The following is a 15,858-nucleotide window of genomic DNA, read 5'->3' as shown; positions in this document are numbered from 1 at the left end:
TCACTCTCCACTTTCACCTTCATCAAGAGGCTTTTGAGTTCCTCTTCACTTTCTGCCATAAGGGTGGTGTCATATGCATATCTGAAGTGATTGATATTTCTCCCGGCAAACTTGATTCCAGCTTGTGCTTCTTCCAGCCCAGCGTTTCTCAGGATGTACTCTGCATAGAAGTTAAATAAACAGGGTGACAATATACAGCCTTGACGTACTCCTTTTCCTATTTGGAACCAGTCTGTTGTTCCATGTCCAGTTCTAACTGTTGCTTCCTGACCTGCATACAAGTTTCTCAAGAGGCAGGTCAGGTGATCTGGTATTCCCATCTCTTGAAGAATTTTCCACACTTTATTGTGATCCACATAGTCAAAGGCTTTGGCATAGTCAATAAAGCAGAAATAGATGTTTTTCTGGAACTCTCTTTCTTTTTTCGATGAGTATGCATACTACTAAATAGATTTTTGAAAATACAATCCTGGAAATAAATACTATCAGAAATGCAAAGTATTGTTCTTAAAATTGATCTGCTTCTGAGGTTAATAAATGACTGGAATAAATTGTTCAATCCTGTAAGATGAATAAAATGAAGGACATTCCAGGACTCTTAGCCAAAGTTATTCTGGTAAATTACAGGGTGCCTTGAGAGAAGTTGCATTGTTTCATAAGATGAAGAAATTAATTCCCAGAAAACAAATTTTTTTTTAATTTCACAAAGACTCAAATAAGTGACAGAGACGTCAAATATCTAGTATAGCTTTAAAGGAAGAAGAAAAGGAAAATCTCTCAAATTGTAAAACTACATCTATCAAATATGCTTTTTTCTCATTGTCCCCCCAGTGTACTCATGGTTTAAAATATTTTGTCTATGAAACTGTATTAATTTGGCAATAATTATTTTGTTTTTCTTTTTCCCTCTTTTTTAACAATTAGACCTTGTGCTTATTAAGCTGTTAACATTTTTATGTCAACTAAGAACTTGAAATTTTTGACAATTGGCATAAGGCAATTTACTTATAAATATATCAATTTATCAAAGCTAAATATTTTGTTTTTACTAAAAACATACATATAGTATTTTTATGTGTATATATATATATATATATTAAGCCATTTACTGTATTGAAATATGTATGGTAATATAATATAACTTTTAAATATATAGCAAAAAATAACTTGCTGACCATAATTCCCTATCTTATCATCTCCCCAAGGCATAAAACTTCACTGAGCTCAATCTTCTCTTTTTACAGAGGAAAATAAGTCCTAGAGTGATTAATGCCTTCTCCAAGATCAAACAACCATTAAAAATGGAATTTTCTTTTGTCCATAACACTTCTGGAACAAATCCCATCTACTTTCTATGTTCTCTGAAAAAGCTCTTATTTTAAAAGAAGAGACTCACAAGAAAATTGTTTCTATCAAATGACTGTCCCTCAAATCACCTCTTCTCTCCACTGTCCATGACCATTCCAGGAATAACTATTGGCTCCATAATATAGCTTCCCTTGTATCTGTACCTTCCTCCATTTTACCATTGCATTATAACAGTCATGCCTACTTTGGTCTGCCACCCCCTCTGGGGTTACAGGCTTTTTGATCTCTTTATCTTCAGCACTTACTGTACTTAGTTCCATGTTGATTTGGGATGGAAGCAGTTGGACTGAACAGGACACAATGTTTTGTTTTGTTTCCTTTAAAACAAAACAAATATGCCAATACTTCCCAAATTAACATGTAAGGACTGATTTTTTTCCCCTAGACTCTATACTCAAACTATCTACTTGCCATCTACTAGGGTATCTGAAAGGCATCCCAAACTCCCAATATCCAACTAAGTGCTTGATCAGCATCACATCTAAATATGTTTCTTCCCATCCCAGCCATTTACTAGGATACTAGAACTCAGCTGCCCTCTTTCCCTCACATGCCAATCCAGAGGTATATTCTAGAGACGTACTTCCAAAATCTTTCCTAAAACTGTTTATTTTTCCTTTGGTCTCACCCTAGTCAAGCCACTGTTCTTTCTTTCTTGAATTTTATTAGCCTGCTTGCTAATTTCTGCTTCTACTCTTGCTCCTATAAAATCCCTTCTCAGCAGAACTACCACTGTGATCTTATTAAAACTACATTAGATCACATCACTCTTCTGAAAAACTTCTGCTAGTTTATCATCACACTTGGAATGACATCCGAGATCATCTCTAGTCAGTTACACAGCCTAACATGGTCTGCTCAGAATCTCATCACACACAACCCTCTCCTTCGCTCACTGAATCCCTGCCATCTGCTCTTCGTTTCTCAGACACAGCCAGCTAGTTCTTGCTTCAGGGTTTTTCTCTCAGTTGTTCCTCTACCTTAAATCTTCTTCCCTAGATCTTTGACTGGCAGGCTTTTCCTTGCCATTAGAGGCCTCTCCCAATCATACAATGAAAATCCCTTTTCAGCCACTATTAATCAATTAATTTTGTTTATAATATCTCTGATAATGACCGAGGACTGTCTTGGTAATGTATTTGTGTGTGTGTTTCTGGCTTTCACTGGAATGTAAAGTCTGACTTGTTCGAAGCTTTGCTTCCTGCCTGGCTCGTAAAAGGTGCTTGACGAATGTTTGTTGCTCAGTGCTGTTCATTTCATCTTCCTGCCTTGGCTATTGACAAGGTGAATAAAGTCCTGTGCTTCAGAGTCTCCCTGAAAAAGATTTGTCATCTAGGGTCAAGAGATCTCTTCTCTTTTCCATCCTTGAGCGCCTACTCAATGTTTCTGTAATGACTGGTTGTTAATGTGTAGAAAACTTTTGTCCCCAGGAGTTGCATCCTTTGGGCCCTGATGTTGATTTTCCTCATCTTGGCGCCTGAGGAGCCAGAGTGATCTCTTTTGTCCCATTGCCCTGGCCATGTGCAGTGATACCCGCAGTGCAGGAGGTGGAAGGCACCACTCTTCAGGTATCAGAGGGGTGACCTCCCTGCCTGGCCCCAGCAGCGTGGTGGGGGCTGAGTGCCAAGCCTGTGTGTGTGGCACACGCAACATCCTGACCCTTCCCCAGCGTTGGCCTGGGGCTTTGGATGGGTAGTGACTGAGCTCCTGGGATCAGATTTACTTGTCCCACTAGGGAGCACTGGTAGAGAGGTTGGGAGAGACTGCAAAGTACTATGTCTGTTAAGTCTCAGAGATCACAAATGGAAATCAAAAAGAGAAAGAAAGGGACAGAGAGAAACAGGATGGTTTCAGGGAAAAAAAAAAAAATCAGCTCACTCACCCATTTTACCCCACTGCCCCATGAAACTGGCTATTCGCTAATACGGTCCTACACTGGCTGAGTTTCCATGAGGCCACTATGACACTCCAGCTTTTTTCTCAAATTATAGAGCTGCTTTTAAATACCTATGAGGCCATTCAGGGGTGCATGGTCACTCATTCATTGAACAGATATCTGCTGCACCCGATGAACAGTCTGCTCGGATCCGTGGTATGGTAGTGACATCAGTCTTGGTCCAGGTTCATCTCTCAGTGCAGAAGATCCCAGAACGGCAGGGTGTTGCCGGGTCTGACAAACTCAGAGTTGGTCTAAAAGCCCCAACAAGAGTTGAGCAAGCAGAACCCTAAAGAAAGGTTGATGCTTAGAACTTGTCTAAACCTTTGATGTAAGACTGAAGCCCAAATCTTCTGTTCCCTGGTCCCAGACCACACTACTCTCGCCAACAGTCCTTCTCCGGTCTTCAATGGAGGGGCTGAGGAATGGACAGTTCAGAGTGGTTCTATAATTACAGCTCCCCAAAGTTCCTTGAACAGAGCACCTTTCCTTCACCATCCTAATCCCCTGATGGTGAAGAAAGCCATTCTCTTACTTTCTTTTGACACGGTCAATTTCTGCAATCTTCTCCAAGAACTGCAAAAGTCATTTCACACTCTCATAAGAAACCTTTGATTTCTCTAATTATAGGAACCATCTCATGGCAAAAGTAAATAAATAAACAAGTCTTTTTGCAGGAGACCGGGGTTCAATTACTGAATCCAGATGATCCCCCGGAGAAGGAAATGGCAACCCACTCCAGTATTCTTGCCTGGAGAATCACAGGAACAGAGGAGCCTGGAGGCTACAGTCCATGGGGTTATAAGAGTCACACACGACTTAGCGACTAAACCATCAATGTGCTCCTTGCAAGATCCTGAGGGACTGATTTGTAGATGGCAGTGCCTTACCAAGAAAGATTTGATACTTCAGCAACTTATATCCTTTGATGAAAAGTGAGGAAATAAAGACTTTTAAGACAATTATTCTCTAGGAATAATTACGTTGCAATGGGTTTCTAGAGAGTTAAAGAGAAACTAGTTCAGTACTCAGTGTCTATGCCTGTTTATTTAGATCACACTAGTACTCAGTGTCAATGGCTATCTATTTAGAACACACTGCTGCTGCTGCTAAGTCGCTTCAATCGTGTCTGACTCTGTGCGACCCCATTGACGGCAGCCCACAAGGCTCCCCTGTCACTGGGATTCTCCAGGCAAGAACAATGGAGTGGGTTGCCACTTCCTTCTCCAATGCATGAAAGTGAAAAAATAAAGTGAAGTTGCTCAGTCGTGTCCGACTCCTAGTGACCCCATAGACTGCAGCCCACCAGGCCCCTCTGTCCATGGGATTTTCCAGACAAGAGTACTGGAATGGGTTGCCATTGCCTTCTGCATTAGAACACACTAGAAAACCTTAATTTTCTGTTTTGTACAACTGGATCTGGAGAATCTTTCAGATCATCTGAAACTCATGTTAGAAGTTAGAACATGAAGAAGAGATGGGAACAGCCCAGTATTGAACAGAAGGACCCAGCAACTGATGTTCTCCAGGTTCCTGGAGTAACCTTTATGATTATTGACAGTGAAAAGCCATATTTTTTCTTCTTTTCTCTGTAGTTTCTTTTTTATCTTTGTCTTCTTTTCCACCACTTCCTTGACCACTCCATACCCTTTGTTTTTGCTTACTTTTACCTCTTTTTTGAAAACATTTTTATGAAGTATATAATTTACAATGTTGTGTTAGTTTCAGATGTGCAGCAAAATTATTCAGTTTTATATATATATATATATATTCTTCTTTAAATTCCTTTCCATTATAGGTTATTACAAGATATTGAATATAGTACCCTGTGCTATACAATAGGTCCTGTCGTCTGTTTGACATGTAGCAGTGTGTGTCTGTTAATCCCAAACTCCTAATTTATCCCCCCTACACTTTTACCTCTCCTATCTTTTACCTTCTGTATATTACTTTCTGGCTCTACTGATGGCACACAGGGCTAAGTGGGCTATTGATGCCAGCTCCATGCAAAAGAGAGCAGGTGATTTGGAAAAGATGGTCATCACTGGCTTTTACTGAATGTCTGCTTTGCACCTGGACTTGTTCTACAGACTTTGCACAAATGCTCTCATTTAATCCTCAGTTGTCCCAAGAGTTCAGTCTAATTTTTCCAACACTTTGGTTCTACTGGAGGATAAAAGCTCTTTCAGTTTTTGTTTTGTTTCTGAAAACTCTCTTTCCAAAGATCCTAAAAGAAAAGCTCCCAAGACATGCCAACTTGAAGAAAATAGATGTCAGAGGTACATTTGACCCACAGGTTAGAGCTAAGAAACAACTGTGTAGGTCCTCTCAGGAATTTCAAGTAGATTTCTATAACCAGTCTTTTGTTTGCACATTTGTGCTCTTATGGGGAAATGTGACTTTACCCAGCATGTTAGCGGGGGAAAGTTCTAACCCTGCAATAATTTCAAGAAAGCCAGCATATGGTTTAGGTCAAAAAGAGTACTTGGATTTTGCAACACCAAGTATCCCTTCTGAGGTTTCCCAAAATTCTGTGGCTATCCCCCTCCGAACTTTCTTCTTATTTTTACCACAGAAATAATAGTGCTATTTCATCATTCATTGTGATCTTGACCACTTGAGAGGTTCTCTAAGGAAGCTATCAAAGAAATGAGTACCTGCACTCTTAATGTAATATTGCAAAAATGAAATACAGAATTTACATGCATGATGGACATAAAGAAAATCTTTAAATAAAACAAGGCATCAATTATAATTGATGTAAGGACAAATGTATAGAGGGACAAATGGAATGGTTGGGATTAATTGGGTTTGGTCAGGTAAAGATTTAGAGTATTTAATGTTATTTCAAATAAGTGAATTAATTTATTAATAAATTATTACTGGGGACAGGACTTGGGGAATATCCACAGAAGTTGAGCATCTGAAAGTCAGAATGATTTGCCCCAGGCTTTGAACTTTTCTCTCCTTAGGGACATTTCTGAAGAGCCAAGCCCTTCTGTCACTTTGTAACACCTTATAAAGAAGGTGTTATATAAAGGTGTTGTGAAATTTATAGGTTTACATTTCCCTAGTAGAAGGACTGTGAATATAAATGACGAGGTAACCAAATTTACCATGTGGAAGTAAAGCCAAGAAAAGGAGGTGAGGCAGAAAACAGAAAATGCCTGGCCCACTGGAAACGTAGCTGTCATCAACTTCATCTCCAATCTATTACCCCAGGTCAGAAATCAGCTGAAGACCAGATTTGGATTCCCCTACATGTATTGTACATACAAAAACTGACTCAAGTCATTTCCTTAACACTCGGAAACACTTAAGAATCTCTTTTTCCCATTTCTGGCCAAGCTGTTTAGAAAACCCAGATGCAGCTGACACTGTGATACTGTAAGCAGCCTTGCTAAATGGCTCCAAAAGGAAAATATCCCTCTAATGTCTTGGGGAAATCGACTCATCTCCACTCACCAATTCTACGTCATTGTTCCCTGGTTTTTCAGATCCAAGATTTAGGTCAGAGACAGTAGAGTTGCTGCTGCAATTATGATTAAATCACACAGAAACTACTCTGATCATCTTTCATCACTACCCTGAAGGGTTCCAGTGCATGGCAATGACCGTGACACAGACGTACAGGTCACTCAAGCCAGTTTTCATAAGGAATGAAGTTATTTTTGGAGTGTAGTGTCTGGCTTGAGGAAACCATCCATTAATGAAGGGAGATCAGATGTTCACCTAATTTTTTTAAAAAATGTCTATGTGTGCCATTTTCTTTCTCTGCAATCATACTGAGAAAGGAAGACCTTCAGCACTTTCTGGATGAAGGTTGTGGCAAAAATCTCAAGTCCAACCTGGTGGCTACAGTCATGACCACAGTGGGATAGAATATGCCTTAAAGGACACAGGATATAATCCTACCATGAAGAAAAAATATAGAAACAGGTGCTGGAAGTATCATAATTATTCTTTCCTTCTGAGTTGCCTCACGTAAATGTTCATGATACAGCCATGGATACAGCCATGTATGGTTGCAATGTGTTGATCAAACCAAGTTCTTATTGCTTTATAATATACCCAACCGCACAGGAAGTGTAGCACAGTGTTAAGACAGCCTGCTCTAGAGCCAACCTGCCTTGGTTCAAATCACTCTTCTAAAGCTTGGTAGTATCTGAATCTTGGGCAAATTAATTTCATAGGGAATCATGATTGTACCTACCTTATCTGGGTTCTTGTAAGGATAATATAAGGCATTTCGTATAAAATGTGTAGTGCTGTACTGAGTACATAAGCAGTGAAAAGAACAGGCTTCAGCTCAGGTCTGTGAGAATCCAGGGCTTATGCTGTCATTATCGGTATAATTAGAAAATTACCTGCTGTGGATTGAATGTTTGTGTCCTTCCAAAAATCTTATGTTGAAACCCTAATCCCAGTGTGATGAGTAACTGGGTCACGAGAGTGGGGTCCTCATAAATGAGATTATAAGAAAGACTTGAGAGACATGATCTCTCCACCACCTGAAGAAGTAGTAAGAAGGCAGTGTTGGGATAAGGAGCCTCACCTGACCCTAACTATGCTGACACCCTGGTGATTTCAGGCTTCCACACTTCAGAACTGTGAGAAATAAATTTCTGTTGTTTCAGCTATCCAGTCTGTCTTCAGCTTAAGCTAAGATGGGATCTAATTGAAATGATTAATTTACCTCTAAAGTCCCTTAAAACTCTGGCATTGCATCATTTGCCTTTCTTGGCTATCTAGGAATAAGAACTTTTCCTAAGCTGCCAAGTCACTAGCAACATGATATCAAGTCACCTGAGAAAAGTGGTGAGAAGATTCTTAAAGTTTTAAAATCATTACAGCTAAACTTAAAAAAAAAATCCTATCAGCAAATAAAAAATAATCAACAAAATACAATTAATCATCCACATTATTTTGACAACATACAAACTCTAATATAGTTCATAAATTTTTGTTTTAAATAGATTTCTACACATTGTCTAAATTGTCAAGTACAAGAAAAATTTAAGAAAAAATGTTGGTTTTCATCATTATTAACCACAGACACTGACCTGTTCGGTCTACAGTTATATTTTAATCCTACAATGCATCATGCTTTATGACTAGTTGTATATGTGTCTGTTTCTCCACTAAATTTGTAAATAACTTTAAGGACAGGGACTATGGTTTTGTATATAAAGCACTTAGCGTGAGACACTCAATAAATTATTAGCCACTCAGTAAATGCAGAAGGAAGGGAGAAAGGAAGAAAGAAAGGAAGGAAGGGTACATCCCAAGATTTTATGTTATTATACAAACTATGAAACAATGCTCCCTGCATTCTAAATTGAAAGACAAGCTGGAGCATTAAAGGCAAATAGTGATACAAGTTATCTTAAAAACAAATAAAATGGATAAGAAGTTCTGCTTTATTTAAATCAAAGAGGCAGTTGAAGTGGGACACAAAGACTTCATGAAGAAAATGGGAGTTTTTTGGATGAGATAAGTGGAAAAATCTTTCCCAATAAAGAGAAGAAAAATGTGAGCAATAAATATTAGCTTTCTGATGCTGCTGTAACACATTACCACAAACTTAATGCTTAAAACAAACACAAATGTTTTATCTTACAGTTTTGGAGTTTAGAAGTCTAAAACGAGTCCCATTAGGCCAAAATCAAAGTGTCTGCATTCTTTTCTGATGGCTCTAAAGAGAATGCAGTTTTTCCCTTTTCTTTGAAAGGTTGCCCTCATTCTTTGGCTTGAGGGTTCTTTCTGTCTTCAAAGCTAACATTGGCTAGTTGAATCTTTATCACATCTTATCAGTCTGACACTGACTCTCCTGCCTCCCTTGTCCATATATAAGAACCCCTTGTGATTACACTGCATCCATGTAGACAATCCGGAAGAGTCTCCCTATCTTAACATCAGATGATTAGCAATTTTAATTCCTTCTGCTACAGTAATTCCTCTTTGCCATGTAAACTAACTTATTCACAGGTTCTAGGGATTAGGGTGTAGACATCTTTGGGAGGTCATTATTCTGCCTACCACACAGATCATTGTGCATCTAGCACATATGGGAAACAATATGATTCCACAGGAATTTGGAGTGCTAAATGTACGCTTGAGTGAGTTTACAAGGCTTGGTTAGTGCCAGCATGGTTTTGAAATGTTGAATGCCCAACAAAGGGATTTAGACTATTTCTTTAGGTAATAATTCTGTGTTGTGTTACTACTAATATCTCCCATCACCTTTTTTTTTTTTTTTTTTTGATGTTCAAGCTGGGTTTTTTTTTTTTTCTTTTTAAACTTTACAATATTGTATTAGTTTTGCCAAATATCGAAATGAATCCGCCACAGGTATACATGTGTTCCCCATCCTGAACCCTCCTCCTTCCTCCCTCCCCATACCATCCCTCTGGGTCGTCCCAGTGCACCAGCCCCAAGCATCCAGTATCGTGCATTGAACCTGGACTGGCGACTCGTTTCATACATGATATTATACATGTTTCAATGCCGTTCTCCCAAATCTTCCCATCCTTTCCCTCTCCCACAGAGTCCATAAGACTGATTATTTGTTGCACATTAAAAAATGATATGCACATTAGGAAATATCCTAACTTTTAAAGATAATTAAGACTGCACTGAATTTTTTTGAATGAGTCTGAGTGAACTCCAGGAGTTGGTGAGGGACAGGGAGGCCTGGCGTGCTGCGATTCATGGGGTTGCAAAGAGTCGGACATGACTGAGTGACTGATCTGATCTGATCTGATCTGAATGAGAAACTAAAAAATACATTTTAGAAGTAGCTCAGTCAATTTACTCCTCAAACTTTGAAAGCGAAGAAGTAATAAACATAAAAAAGTATTTTTAAAAGTCTAGTTGCAGATGGTTCTGGAGTTGACTCCTTATATTCTAATCCAGACACACAATACAAGAGCAGCAAGATATGTGAACACATGCAAGTCAAAGGTAGGTATTTTTGCCTTGCACTCAAAATAGGCAACAGAACATGAATGTCCCAAGCAAAAATGTGTAAGAGGACAAAGAATGCAAGAAGTCTCATGATCAGATTGTTGAATGGATTCAGGGAGAAGATCATGGAGGACAGAAAGTAGCAGGTCCCAGCGGCCCAGAGAAGAAAATAGAGCAGAACCCATGGTAACCACCTCTTAGAGACAGAGACATGTGCAATCATTTTAGATACTTTATGAAATAGAGCAAATTTTAGTTAGAATTTAAATGTGGGATGGATAAGAAGGTTACAAAGAAACTCTTAGAGAGTCTTTAGAGATTCCATACGTGCATCAGTGTTGCCAACTTGTGTTAGGCTTTCTTTCCTTGATGATACTGCTGTTATCTTCTAGCAACACTACATACCACAAAAGGGGGTGGGGGGTTCAGATGGATTTCCCGTACCATACTACACAGAGAGTGTGTTGTATATTGTTTATATACATTAAATAGTCTCACCTTTACTTATTTTTTTATGACTACTTCCTGTCAAGCCATTTCCCTGAGTACTTTTCTAATTCCTTTTTATTTTTTCTTATTAAAAAAAATGGTTTTGTTTGTTTGTTTTGGTTGCACTGCACGGCAACCCTTGCCCCATTCAGTGGAAGTGTGGAGTCTTCACCACCAGGCCTCCAGGGAAGCCGCACCTCACCTTTCCTTTTTCCCCTTGATTCTCCATAGGAGAAGAGGTTCTAAAATTACCTTTAAAATGACCATGATATATATTCACTTTTAATCCATTATCTGCCAGCTTTCCCTTTCTTGTTTCTTAGTTACTTCTGTATATGATAGGAAATATAGGCGTTCATCAAGGTAGAAAGCACTTAGCATTAGAAAGAATCAGGAAAGACAAAGGGAAGAAAATACAACCACCTGTGTTTCCAGTTACCAGCAGATGCTTCCATTTATTCTAAGCATTTCCTTTTCAGTTAACTGTACAAATTCTTAATCATATAAATGTGATAGTGTTCCAACCTCATGCTCTTGATTACCCTTGTCTTCCAGTTGATTTCACATGCCTCTTGCTTCTGGTATCACTTTCCCATGAATGCTATGTCTGGAGCTGCCTGAACTCCAGGTGATACCTGATAAAGAATACAGCCTGTTGCAGAGCTTATCTTTTTTGTTTTGTTTTATATTTCACTGTGACATTGTAGTACATTTCTCTGAGTCAGCAGCACCGTGGGCTACTCGCTGGTTATAGCTCCATGAATGCTTACTTTCTTTCCATCTTTGCTTTGTGGAGTCATCTGGTCACCATTCATTCATGCCCGGAGTATTACAGTGAGAAAGATTACCAGGCTTCATCTGAAGTCTGCTTTACATAGACCTTTAATAAATCAAATGAAGGAGTACATCTTGGTGAGAATATCCATAATGATGGAGATCAAAGACTCAGAGCCTTGCCTGTATTTCAATCGTTCTGAAAATAACAATAGTCCTTAGTAAAGAATCTGCCTGCCAATGCAGGTAACTCAGGAGACACAAGTTCAGTCCCTGGGTCAGGAAGATCCCCAGGAGAAGAAAACAGCAACCTATTTCAGTATTCTTGCCTGGGAAATTCCATGGCCAGAGGAAGCTGGTAGTCTACAGTCCACGGGGTCACAAAGAATCAGATACAACTGAGACCGAGCACACACACACAGAACAACAAAATGCTGGAAAGCGGGAAGGGTGGCAAAATTAGGCTTAAGTAAATTTTGCTTGAAATTTCAAAATCAGCGATTTGTCTTTGAAGTTGACTCCATTGTATATATATTCTTTCTCACAGTGGCCCATACTGTTTAGTCAACCTTATTTTTTAAAGTTAATTCATAAGGGAAAAGAAATGAATGAAACAAAATTTAAAAGCCAAGTAGGGATTCAATATCATGAATGCCCCTGGACATAGCCCTTGCTCTTATACTGCAGCTCTGGCTGCTTATTTCTAGTTGAGAGTAGTTATCCTGAGCCACTACTGATTGTTTACAAAAGTCTTAATACATGTTCCTGTAAAGAAGGGTACTTTTGCTTCATTTTCTTTCATAACTAACATAGAAGAGGCAGAAAATATCTGCCACTTAGTAGGCCTCTCACCTTGCATCCCAGTGTGGACTGCAGACCAGCAGCCTTGTCATTCCCATGGAACTTCCTAGAAATGCAGGGTCTCAGGCCCCGCCCAGACCTGCCCAAACCAAATCTTCATTTTAATAGAATCTCCAAGTGATCTGTGTGCACACTAACATCTGAGAAGAATTGCTGTAGAACAGCATCTGAGAGACAACTTTTGGCATAGATATTTAATGTAATTCATAATCACCAGGAGGTAATATGTGAAAGAGGGAAAAATAAATAATAATTTGAGGAGGCAGTAGGATTACACTTCATACACAGATAGTCGAAACTTCCTTCTTCCAAATTGACTTTGAACTCCATAAACAAAAACATAACTGAATGCCAAAGGGAAAAAAAATAAATGCTCTTAGAAGGTTTTATTCCTTACCATTTTCTCACTTTCCTTTTATGTTGTTTATACTAATAATACTTCTATATCTTATTAGTGATCTAGTTTATTTCGATTATATTAAGAGGGAAAAAAATCTCACTCAGGCATTTCCCAGCAGGTCTTTGAGGATGTCTGGACAATCTCCCCTCCAGCCTTCTTGAGGTCTTCTTAGTTCTTGAGCGTTCTTAGTCTTAGTTGAGAGTTCTTAGTTCTTAGTCTTCCCCGTTCTTGAGAGCTTCCAGAATCCATGTATCTCACTTGCAAAAAAGAAGTAAAGCATATTTCAGACTTTGTTTAAACCACTTTTGAAACCTTCTACTTGGTTTTATGTACTATACTACCTTGAAAAACATTTGTGAATTCAATGGAGATGAGCTAGGAGCTATCAAAATTATTAAAATATTTGAGGATTATAGACTCCCAAGAAAAAGATTGGAAGCCCATGTGGTTTGTTTAGAGAAACAAAGCCAGGGGGAGGCCTGAGACACATGTTCATCACCACAGCCTACAGCACAAAGCTTTACAGCTCATGAACATCAAACACAACCATTAGTCACTGTGGCCGGAAATTGAAATTCTAATCACAGAAACGGATACAGTATTAACCAGAACACTAAATAACCCTTGGTAAAGATGGCACAGGCTTACACTCTAGACATGATTCATAACTGTTATCACACCTCTCAAATGCAGTTACAATGAATATTTATCCTACTGAGTTTCTTTTAATACATATTTTGTCATTCATCTATGCTCTTTCACATATCAATCATTTTTCCCACCTCTCCCCACCTTTGTATCATTAAATCCCTGGATGGCATCACCGACTCAATGAACATGAGTTTGAATGAACTCCAGGAGTTGGTGATGGACAGGGAGGCCTGGTGTGCTGTGATTCATGGGGTCGCAAAGAGTAGGACACGACTGAGCAACTGAACTGAATTGATCTCTCCCCTGGGGCCAGTCTCCAATACTCTCTCCAATACCCTGTCTCTGACTTCCTCTATTCCTGCATCCTCATAAAAAGCATGAATTTCCAGAGTGGGACCTAATTTAAGGATGGGGAGTTTGACTTTTCAGTTTTTCTTATAGATCTCAGGAAACTAGAACCAAAATTTCAGTTTAGATAAATTATCAATTATGATTTCTTATAGCTTAAAAATATTTAAAAATTTTCAGCACATTATTGCTTATTTAATCTTTATTTTATCCTTACAAATAAGATAAAAAGCATGATGGATAAGGTTGTTATTGGTACCATACCCTTTTGTAAATGGGCTTGCCTGGTGGCTCAGATGGTAAAGAATATGCCTGCAATGCGGAAGACCTGGGTTCTGTTCCTGGGTTGGGAAGATCCCCTGGAGGAGGACATGGCAACCCACTCCAGTATTCTTGCCTGGAGAATCCACATGGACAGAGGAGCCTAGCAAGCTACAGTCCATAGGGTCACAAAGAGTTGGACATGATTGAGTGACTAAGCACTCACCATTTGTAGATAAATCTCTAAGTTTGAGGCAAAGCTCAGTAGTGAGACTTAAATACAGTTTTTGTAACCCTAAGGCATTAATAGCAGTCTTGAAGAACTTCTTGATTATTTCATCATTATAGTTATTTTTGAAGAAGATAACACACCTGCGAACATGAAATTATGAAAAGTGTACCACCACTTATAATCTTTGAAATCAGAAAAGAGTGTCCCTGGTAGTCCAGTGGTTAAGACTCTGCACTCCAAATGCAGGAGGCATGGATTTGAGCCCTGGTTGGGGAGCTAAGATCCTGCACGTGGCATTCAGTTCAGTTCAGTTCAGTCACTCAGTCGTGTCCGACTCTTTGTGACCCCATGAACCGCAGCACACCAGGCCTCCCTGTCCATCACCAACTCCTGGAGTTCACTCAGACTCACGTCCATAGAGTCAGTGATGCCATCCAGCCATCTCATCCTCTTTCCTCCCCTTCTCCTCCCGCCCCCAATCCCTCCCAGCATCAGAGTCTTTTCCAATGAGTCAACTCTTCGCATGAGGTGGTCAAAGTACTGGAGTTTCAGCTTCAGCATCATTCCGTCCAAAGAAATCCCAGGGCTGATCTCCTTCAGAATGGACTGGTTGGATCTCCTTGCAGTCCAAGGGACTCTCAAGAGTCTTCTCCAACACCACAGTTCAAAAGCATCAATTCTTCGGCACTCAGCCTTCTTCACAGTCCAACTCTCACATCCATACATGACCACAGGAAAAACCATAGCCTTGACTAGACGGACCTTTGTTGGCAAAATAATGTCTCTGCTTTTGAATATGCTATCTAGATTGGACATAACTTTCCTTCCAAGGAGTAAGCGTCTTTTAATTTCCTGGCTGCAGTCACCATCTGCAGTGATTTTGGAGCCCCAAAAAATAAAGTCTGACTCTGTTTCCACTGTCTCCCCATCTATTTGCCATGAAGTGATGGGACCAGGTGCCATGATCTTCGTTTTCTGAATGTTGAGCTTTAAGCCAACTTTTTCACTCTCCACTTTCACTTTCATCAAGAGGCTTTTTAGTTCCTCTTCACTTTCTGCCATAAGAGTGGTGTCATCTGCATATCTGAGGCTATTGATATTTCTCCCGGCAATCTTGATTCCAGCTTGTGTTTCTTCCAGTCCAGCGTTTCTCATGATGTACTCTGCATATAAGTTAAATAAGCAGGGTGACAATATACAACCTTGACGTATTCCTTTTCCTATTTGGGACCAGTCTGTTGTTCCATGTCCAGTTCTAACTGTTGCTTCCTGACCTGCATACAGATTGTCAAGAGGTAGATCAGTGGTCTGGTATTCCCATCTCTTTCAGAATTTTCCACAGTTTATTGTGACCCACACAGTCAAAGGCTTTGGCATAGTCAATAAAGCACAAATAGATGTTTTTCTGGAACTCTCTTGCTTTTTCCATGATCCAGCGGATATTGGCAGTTTGATCTCTGGTTCCTCTGCCTTTTCTAAAACCAGCTTGAACATCAGGAAGTTCACGGTTCACGTATTGCTGAAGCCTGGCTTTGAGAATTTTGAGCATTACTTTACTAGCATGTGAGATGA

General features: G+C 39.4%; 1 protein-coding gene and 1 long non-coding RNA gene across 3 annotated transcripts in view; one reads left to right on the top strand and one right to left on the bottom strand.

Annotated features, from left to right (window-relative positions):
• Positions 1-15,858, top strand: part of PDE7B (phosphodiesterase 7B) — a 352,599-nt gene that overhangs the window by 162,775 nt on the left and 173,966 nt on the right. The window lies entirely within an intron of this gene.
• LOC104991675 overlaps positions 10,045-15,858 on the bottom strand; it is an 11,381-nt gene continuing 5,567 nt past the window's right edge. Inside the window, exons 2-3 of the long non-coding RNA XR_825630.1 lie at positions 12,895-13,051; positions 10,045-11,639 (exon numbers count right to left, since the gene is read on the bottom strand). This is a non-coding gene — a long non-coding RNA (uncharacterized LOC104991675). The remainder of the gene's footprint in view (positions 11,640-12,894; positions 13,052-15,858) is intronic.

Source organism: Bison bison, unplaced genomic scaffold, assembly GCF_000754665.1.
Source record: "Bison bison bison isolate TAMUID 2011002044 unplaced genomic scaffold, Bison_UMD1.0 scf7180017864198, whole genome shotgun sequence".
Taxonomy (NCBI): Eukaryota; Metazoa; Chordata; class Mammalia; order Artiodactyla; family Bovidae; genus Bison; species Bison bison.
This window is presented reverse-complemented; position numbering and strand designations above follow the sequence as displayed.